At 36.5% G+C, this 9,714-nt stretch overlaps 1 protein-coding gene across 1 annotated transcript in view; it reads right to left on the reverse strand.

Annotated features, from left to right (window-relative positions):
- SEC24D (SEC24 homolog D, COPII coat complex component) overlaps positions 1–9,714 on the reverse strand; it is a 104,313-nt gene that overhangs the window by 65,761 nt on the left and 28,838 nt on the right. The gene's annotated exons all lie outside the window — the stretch shown is intronic.

Genomic DNA, 9,714 nt, shown 5'->3' on the forward strand with positions numbered 1-9,714 from the left:
ATATACTCAATCATCAGTTGTAGATGCCGTATACTCATCAGGGCGATGAAGGTCATAAAACTCATACTTGCATTCACTGAAAATTAAACTACGGCAAGATGCTTTCTTTTTTATTCTTGTTTTTCTTAAAGTTATTGTCCCTTTAATAAAAACATAAAGGTTTACATGAATAATTTCGTGATGGAGAAAATAAGCTTGGTGCATTCAGCTTCTAAACTGTAACTTAAATAGAATTCTAAAGACCTCTGCCCTGACAAATGTGACTTTCCCTGTACGTCTGCTATAGTCTTATAACACAGTTTTAAAAAGGATAACATTCTGTTTCTTAGCTGCGAAACTTTTTATAGTACTTTTTTATAGCACTATATAAACGGTGGCCAAAAACCTTAAGGGATAAGATTCAGCTTCTAAATTAACTTTATACATTAAAAGGTACTTAAAATGCTGTATTCATAATTTCATTTCTATTTGAGTACATGCCTTTTATTTTTGCAAGTTCTTATGTTAATACCTTAAAAAATATTGCAGGAAAGCAGACAATTTAAGATTATAATTGTCTGGCATAATATTTTTTCTTAGTGCTTCTGTTCTACCTCCTAGTTAACACAGTGCCTGGTGTCTTAAAAGCCTGCAAGTGGCCATCCAAAGCACAACGTTGATGTCTATTTGCCTGGAGTGACAGAGGAAGAAGGAGAGTGGGGAGAGGAGGAAATGGAATGTATGTCTGTTGCCTCCATGAACAACTGCCACTTTTGCCATAAGATCAAAAGAACTGGATGGTGCCCGACTACCATTACTCAACATTTTGGCCAAAGATTCTACAGAAAAATCCTGATCGAAAGGGAGAAAATGCAGAACAGAATTTCAAATTCTCATGGAATCCAAGCTTTCTAGAGCCACTGAGACTGTATGTCCCCCTGAAACTACTGCCCTGAGATAATCTTTAAGCTTTAAATCTTAAACTGAAACTATCCCCCAAAGTTCTTCTTTTAACTAAACAATAGTTTAGCTTAATTAATAAAATATGTCTGCTTTGAGCACTGTGCTTAAAGAATTATCTATGTGAGATCAAACTAACAACAGCAACTTGAAAGATTAGCTGTGAAGCTTAGGGGGCAGTAACAGTTAATGGTGGTAAAATAATTTGAAAAAGGTGGGTGAGAATGGTTGGATAACTTGAAGAATGTGAACTGTACATGTAGAAATTATTGAACTGGTGTATCTTTTGCTATGTACATTTTCTCCAAAAGAAACAGCTATGTCTTGTAGTGGGAAGATTAAACTAAAAAAAAAAAAAAAAAACTGAGATGATGTGTGACCTTAAGGAAATAATTTGATCTCTGCATTCCTTGCTTCTCTCTCCTATAAAATGAAGCATTTCAAACAAATATTTTCTAAGGTCCCATCAAAAAAAAAAAAATTATTATTCTCTCAGTTTCTTAGTGCTACTGTAACAGAAATACCACAAGTGGGTGGTTTTAAAGAAACTACCAGAAATTTATTTTCTCACAATTTAGGATGCTAGAAGTGTGAATTTAGGGCACTGGCTCTAGGGGAAGGTTTTCTCTGTTTGCTCTGGGGGAAAATCCTTGTCTCACTTCTCTAGCATTCTTCTTAGAGTTCCTTGGAGATCTCCATGTGGCATCTATCTTTCCCGCATTGGTGCTTGCTTGCTTCTGTGCCTAATTTGCACTTTTTATATCTCAAAAGTGATTGGCTAAAGACACACCCTGAACTGATAGGATCTCATTAACATAACAAAGAAAATCCTATTCCCAAATGTGGGATTACATCCACAGGTATAACCAAAAACCAAACCCATTGCTTTGAAGTCGATTTTAACTCATAGTGACCCTATAGGGTTAGGATTTACAACACATACTTTGGGAGAATACAATTCAATCCATAACATTAACATACATCTCAAAATATAAATTCAGGTTTTTGAAGCTTTCACTGAAAAATAATTTAATGTATAAATCTTCTTTAAGTTCCTTAAAGGACATGATATTATGCATTAGTCAGTTAATTATAGACCATATTTACTGCTAAAGACTAGCTATTTTTGAGCTATATATAAAAATGTAAAAGTACACAGTTTCATAATGTTCATGTGCTTTTTAATGAATAATGCACTTCAGACTACATTAAAGGTAAAATATAAATGAAGTGATTTTTGATTGAGTTGCAAAATTTAGTCACATAAATTCCTAATAACATATAGGATGTGTCATAAATACATGGTAATCCCCATTGAATGACCAATAAGAAAGGGAAAAGAAAGGGTAGATACTGGCTGTCTTCTAGCTTTACAGAATATCAGAGACAGACTCCTCCCTCATATGGAAATGCAAATGGAGGACCAAGGTCACATACATGCAATAGTGGAGACCTGAAATCACGTTTCTAGGTTCCTAATCCAATGTTCAAAGAGTCCCTGGGTGGCACAAATGGTTAAACACTCGACTACTACCCAAAAGACTGGTGGTTTGAACCCACACAGAGGCACCCTGCAAGACAGGCCTGGCTATCTGCTTTCGAAAGGTCACAGCCTTGAAAACCCTATGAAGCACAGTTGTACTCTGCACACATGGGGTTGCCATGAGCCAAAATGGACTTGACAGAAACTAACAACAACAGCAATCCAATGTTCTGCCATTTGGATACTGTCATGGTTTGAATTATGTCCCCCAAAAAATGTGTGCATCAATTTGGTTAGGCCATGATTCCTGGTACGGTGTGATTTTCCTGTATGTTGTAAACCTGCCTCTATGACATTAATGAGGGAGGATGGGTGACAGTTGTGTTAGTAAGGCAGGACCTGATCTACAAGACTAGATTGTGTCCTGAGGCAATCTCTTGAGATATAAAAGACAGAAGTGAGCAGTGAGACAGGGGGACCTCATACCATCAAGAAAGCAGTGCCAGGAGCAGAGTGCGTCCTTTGGATCAGGGTCCCTGCGCCGAGAAGCTCCTAGTCCAGGGGAACACTGAAGAGAAGAAGGCCGACAGAGAGAGAAAGACTTCCCCTGAAGCTGACGCCCTGAATTTGGACTTTTTGCCTACTTTGACTGTGAGAAAATAAACTTCTCTTCGTTAAAACCATCCACTTGTGGTATTTCTCTTATGGAAGCACTAGATGACTAAAACAGATACTATAATTATTGTGCTTTGGAAAAAGTAGTCAATTTCTATTGGTTCCTAAAATATCTTATCAAAAATTCTTCCTACTTGTTTTACTGTTCTGTCCTTTGAAGTCTGCAGTCATTTAAAAGTGTGACACAAAAGTGCCAAAGTAGGATAAAAACTTTAACTTTTACTTCATTGGCAACATGTTCATCAATAGACCCAAATGCTGCCAAGGAACAATTAAGACTGTGCTAAAAACTCTAATTTAGAGACTTAAAATACCTAGAAATCAACCATCATTCTGTAGTTTCATTTATCTTAGTCCTTTAAATGTCCATCCAACTCCAAACAGAGTCCATTTATTCAACTAAGACCTCTACTAATGCCCAGACCTCTGTTGGATTCTGGATGGTCTTTGCCTTCAAGGAATACTAAACAGTATCTTGAATTCAAAACACTTCAAGAAAAGAAGTCTAAAATGGACCTTTCAAGATAACGCAGGAGCTTGCACAAGCAAGGGGCCTATTGCTAAAACTATAGTTGGCAAGAAAAAGGAATGCTATTTTATATGTTTAACCAAATAAAACCTCAACAAGCTCCTTTACAGCCAGATGGAGTGGAAAGAGCTTGGAATTTGGAATCTTGAGTTCCAGCCACATCACTTACTAGCTGTGTGACTTTAAAAAGCCCCAGAACCTATACAGCTTCTTCATCAATAAAACTGGGATAACACCTACTTTATAAGGCTGCTGTTGTCCTAAAAGAAGGATGACACACAGTCATCGTGACATAAACTACTACTGCGAGGCAAAGTTTTTTTTTTCTTTGATGCATTAAATTGCAGTGTAAACTTTGTCAAACTATGTCAACTCATGCAAGCAAGATGGGCTGAAAAGTCAAACACATGACCAGTAATCCCTTCCACAGGTGATGAATGTGAAATCCATCCTTACCTAATATATTGGGGTTGGGTTTATTCTCTGCAGTCTTTTCCTTCCTTGTTAGCCCCATTTGTCAGTTCTTTGACATCCATGCCTTTTTCTTTCCAATGGTATCTTCTGCATGTCTACTAAGTCTATCAGAATATGAACACTCAACTGAATCTATTAGAATATAAACAATTATCAGGAAAACAGAATTTAAACAGTATTTAATAATAGGACAAATCTATATTCACTGAGTCATACGTCAGGTAAAAATTTCCCTGAACCTTAACTCCATGGTACAAGATTATCCCCATCAGAGCCTTTTTTACATTGCACTAAAATTAGCTGTATACCTCAAAGTTTTCTGTAAGTCCTAGTCAACAGTACCTAGTCTTATATTTCTTCATATCCCTAAAGCTCAGCTCAGTTTCTAGCACAGACTAGAGCAGGGGATTATAAATCAAGTGAAAGAGTCTTGAGTAAAAATTTATCTTCACTAAACTAATTCAGTAAGCAAGGAAATTACTTTGACTATTATATCCATTTATAATTTAAAACAGATACACAGATATTCTTTAATGCAGTCACAGACGGAGTAAAAGAATCTACCATCTGGTTTATAGGTGAAATTACTTAATTGCATCTATAATTAGATATGTGCACTTGTCCAAAATGTAAGAATTTCCTATTTTAGAGAAAGAAAATGTAAAATCAAGTTAGGTATAATCTTCAATCCTTTTGCACTGGAAATTGACACCACTTCTACCTTAGCTCTTAAAACACAGCATCAAAAATAGAAACACAAGTTACTAAACAAAAGAACTTAAAGTATAACTGTTATTTTTCCTGAACAAATACCTCATAGTTAACTATACTAAATGGAGCAACAAGTTTCACTTAAAATCCATACAAAAAAAGTAAAATTTATACCAAGGAATATGAAATGTTAAACAATGACATAGATATGGATGGCCATGGAAATGGCATCCATCTCCAAAGCAAATGCTCACAAGGAACATTCTCTGATCATAACTTCTCAGGTTAGGTTTATTTTTATAGACTGTTGCTAACACAATGACATGCTTAAAAAGGTTCTGTCAAACAATGGAATCACTTCTTTTTTTTTTTAACTGTACCCTTTTGGTAGATGCCAAATCAGGGCATCCTTAAGTTTTTTGTTTTTTTTTTTTTCAAATTGCAGTAATGATGGCAATATTAATCAGATAAGCACATTACCTAGAAATGAGCAAACCATTTACCATAGTAGAAAATAATTTAAAATGCTCTTCATATAGAGAATAAAAATATCTGTTATACATTTATTTGCCTTTAAGAAATTATACTTTAAAACTTCTTACGGAAATTTCTCTGTATTATATGTAATACCTGTTGCTGTCTAGTCGATTTCAACTTATAGCGAACCTATAGGACAGAGCAGAACTGCCCCATAGGGTTTCCAAGGAGCAGCTGGTGGATTTGAACTGCCGATCTTTTGGTTTGCAGCCAAGCTCTTAACCACTGCGCCACCAGGGCTCTGATTATACATAATAAATATCTAAAATCAGCATGTCCCTTATTTTCTATTATTTAACTGTAATTGTTTAGTGTTTGGTTTCTGGCTTGAGCAACTGAATAAATGATAGTGCTGTTTATTGAAGTATGCATTAATTAAAAGAATTAGGGTGTAAAGATCAGGAATTCATCTCAGACATGTTAAGTTTGTTGTTTCAGTGATGCACCCAAGGAGAGCTGTCAGGAAGGCATCTGGATATGTGAATATGGGGCTGGAGATGCAGAAATGACTGAATGAGAGGTGGAGTAACGGCATAGTGATTAAGAGTAAAGACTCGGGTGCCAGACTGTCTATGTTTGAACCTAGCTCTGCCATTTACTAGCTGTTGACCTTAGCAAGTTACTTAACTCTCTGTCTCAGCCTCCTAATATCTAACATGGGGAAAATAAACAGGTTGATATGAAGATTAAATAAATGAACACACAGAAAAAACTGTTAAGTGTTCCGTAAGTTTTGACTATTATTATTCTCATTAGTAGCAGCAGCAGTATACAAATGATATTTAGCCTTTGGGGAGAATGGGGAGTGTAGACAGAGAAAAGAGAAGACCCTAAGGCCAAGCCTTCATTGATCTAATATTAAAACCAAAAAATCGGTTGCCATCCAGTTGATTCTGACACGTGGTGACCCAATGTGTGTCAGAGTAAAACTGTCCTCCATAATGTTTTCAATGGCTGACTTTTCAAAAGTAGACCACCAGGGCTTTCTTCTGACACGCCTCTGGGTGGACTCAAATCTCCAACTTTGTGGTTAGCAGCCAAGCATATTAACCACTTGCACCACCCAAGGACTCCAATATTAAAGTCAAGAAAACAACAAAGGGAACTCACAAGAGCCTGTGAGGTAGGAATAAATACACAAGGGGGTGTCATGCAAGCCATCAGAGAAGTCTGTCAAGGACATGTGAACACACATAACATACAGACTTTCATCCAGCTAGTTCGTATAGCACAGCAATGATATTTCCCAAAAATTAATGGCTTCCCAAGTTTAGGTCCAGTTAATCTCCCCAAAGAAGAAAGACCCTTTTTTTTTTTTTAAAATCCGTTAAGTACACCCTTTAGGGATTTCTTCATGGTGTTCCAGCACCCATCTTACAATCCTTATTTTTATCTCCAAACTTATTTAGACAAATAAAATTATTTCTTTAAATAGATGATGTCTTCATTCAAACCAGAAGATACTGCCATATAAGGGACAGTACTCTTTCCTAACCAATACATTACTCATTGAAGGTCTAAGGAAAAAGAAAGGACTTTCTGTAGAGAGAGACTGAATAGAGGCCTTAGTAATGTCAAAAGACATTTACCTGGTAAGTATGCAGTCTCGTGCAACATTAAAAGAATAAAGTATGTTATTCTCTCAAGTAGAGTTTCTTCCTAAGTCAGATTCCAAAAATAAGCCACCACTCTAACCTCATCTGTTTATTACATTAAAAAACACAGAGATGAAAATGCAGCACCAGTTTTCACTAAAGGAAAACCTCACAATGGCAGGGAGGCAGCATTTGGTTAAAACACACACAACTTTGGAAAACAGCAGTCTGTGTATGCATTTGGTGGTGGTGGTAGGAGGGGGAGGCTTGTACTAATACTTGAAAGCTTTCTTCAACCAAAAAACTAAATACCAAGTTTTATTTTCAGAAACATGTTATGGATTAATTTCATGGTTAATGCCAAATGCTGATAACAAAAAGGTTACAGGCGCTGGCTCTGGGTGTGAACAACTGCTGAGTTTTGTTCTGTTCCATGTACACTTGACCCAGCTCAGCTGTCCCAGGGGGAGGAGCAGGGCAGAGAGGATTTTGCTAGTGTGTAGTTGAAAACTGTGCAAACTCATTGACATAAGTAAGGTGCACCCTAAATGGACACTGCTCACTGGAAAAAAATCCCATATATCCCATACTGATGCACAACAGAGTTGCTGCCTAGAGCATCGCGTTATTTTACATATGCTATAGATTTCTTTCAAAGTAGAAATGTTATTTTATTCTGATTATGAAAATGACAGATCACTGTAAAAAAGTCAGGACAGAAGTGTGTTAGGTGGGGAGGTACATCTACTACAATCCTACTTCCCTGACAGAAGCTGAATCAAATTTTTGGTATTTTTCCAGATACAGTTATGTTAATATATTTCCTCCATTTTGGGATTCATATTTTAAACGTCTCACATTTCTGAAATCTATATGCACCTTAAAATTGACATGTCCAGACAACAACATGGATCATTCTCAAAGACTTTATACAAAGTGAGAGGCCAGTCTCAAAAGGTCACATATTATATATGATTCCATTTATATGACATTTTCAAAAAAGCAAAACTACAGCGACAGAGAACAGCTCTGTGGTTGCTAAGGTTTAGGGATAGAGAGAAGGTATGAGCACAGAAGAATGTTTGGGATGATGGAAGCATCTGAATAGTGATTGTGATGGTAGTTATGTGAATCTATATATGCAGTGAAATTCCTAGAACAACAAAAAGTCTATTCTATTGTACGTTAATTAAAAAATAAACTAAAACAGAAAAAATCACATAGCACAAGGTTAGCTTACAGTAGATATTAAATACTAGCTTTATATTTAAAAAAAATTCTGAGCACCAAAAAAAAAAAATTACATATCCAGTTACAATATGTCTATTTTATTAATATATAGTGTTGTTATGGCTGTTAGCTGCTATGGAGTCAGTCCCCAACTCATGGGGACTTGATGCACAATGGAACAAAATGCTGCTGGGTCCTGAGCCATACCCATGACCCCCTGATAATCAGACTGTTATAATCCATAGGATTTTCACTGACTGATTTTTGGAAGTAGATCTCCAGCCCTTTCTTCCTAGTCTGTCTTAGTCTGGAAGCTCCACTCAAACCTGTTCAGCATCATAGCAACATGCAAGCCTCCACTGACAGATGAGTGGTGGCTGCACATGAGGTGCATTGGCCCAGAATCGATCCTGGTCTCTCCAACGGACGGTGAGAATTTTCACTCTGAACCAACAGTGACCTCAACATATCATGTAACAATATGTACCGCTGTTACAAAGAATGAGGTAGCTCCGTATGTAGTGAGACAACAGGGAAGGAGAGCCAGACATACTAAGTGAAAAAAGGAAAGTGCAGAAGAGTGTGTACGGTATGCTGCCATTTATCTATTTGTTTTTTTAAAGGAAACTTACATGCTGGCAATATGTATATTTCATTTCTAGAAGGAATCACAAACAACAGGTGAGGGCTGTGTGTAAAGGGGGAAGGAACTAGTTTTTACTGTATACTCTTTTTAATCTTTTGAATGTTTATGTTTTACTTATTTAAAAGTAATTGATTCTTTAAAAAACACAAAATAATACATATCGTTATAGATACATGCATATGAAGTCAACATATAAAACCAAACCCAAACCCATTGCCATCAAATCGATTCCAACTCATAGTGACCCTACAGGACACAGCAGAACTTCCTTATAGAGTTTCCAAGGAGTGGCTGGTAGATTTGAACTGCTGACGTTTTGGTTGGCAGCCGAACGCTTAACCACTGTGCCACCAGGGTTCCAACATATAAAAATACATATCAAATCCATTACAGTGTTTTTCCCTACAGAAGATGGGAGGGAGAAGGATGGGCCTGGTTAAAGAAATGAAAATATATGTCTACAGAAAGACCTGTACAAGAATGTTCATAGCAGCTTTATTCATAATAGCCAAAAACTGGGAACAGCCCAGATGTTCATCAATAAAAGATGAGATAAACAAACTGTTGTATCCATAAAAAGAAATACTACTCAGTAATAAAAAAGGAACAAACTACTGATACATGCAACAACACAGGTGGCCCTCTAAAATATTATACTGAGTGAAATTGTGTAAATATTGTGCTTATACGGAAGAGTGCATACTGTATGGCTCTATTTATATGGAGTCCTAGAATAAGCAAAAGAAATCTAAAATGAGAAAAATTAGAATAGTGGTTGCCAGGGTGGGAGAGGGTCTCATAGGAAGGGGCAAGTGATAACTTTCTGCAATACGGGTAATGTTCCATATCTTGATAGAGGTCTGAGTTACACCAAAAAAAAAAAAAAAAAAAAAAA

Source organism: Trichechus manatus, unplaced genomic scaffold, assembly GCF_000243295.1.
Source record: "Trichechus manatus latirostris isolate Lorelei unplaced genomic scaffold, TriManLat1.0 scaffold00171, whole genome shotgun sequence".
Lineage (NCBI taxonomy): Eukaryota > Metazoa > Chordata > Mammalia > Sirenia > Trichechidae > Trichechus > Trichechus manatus.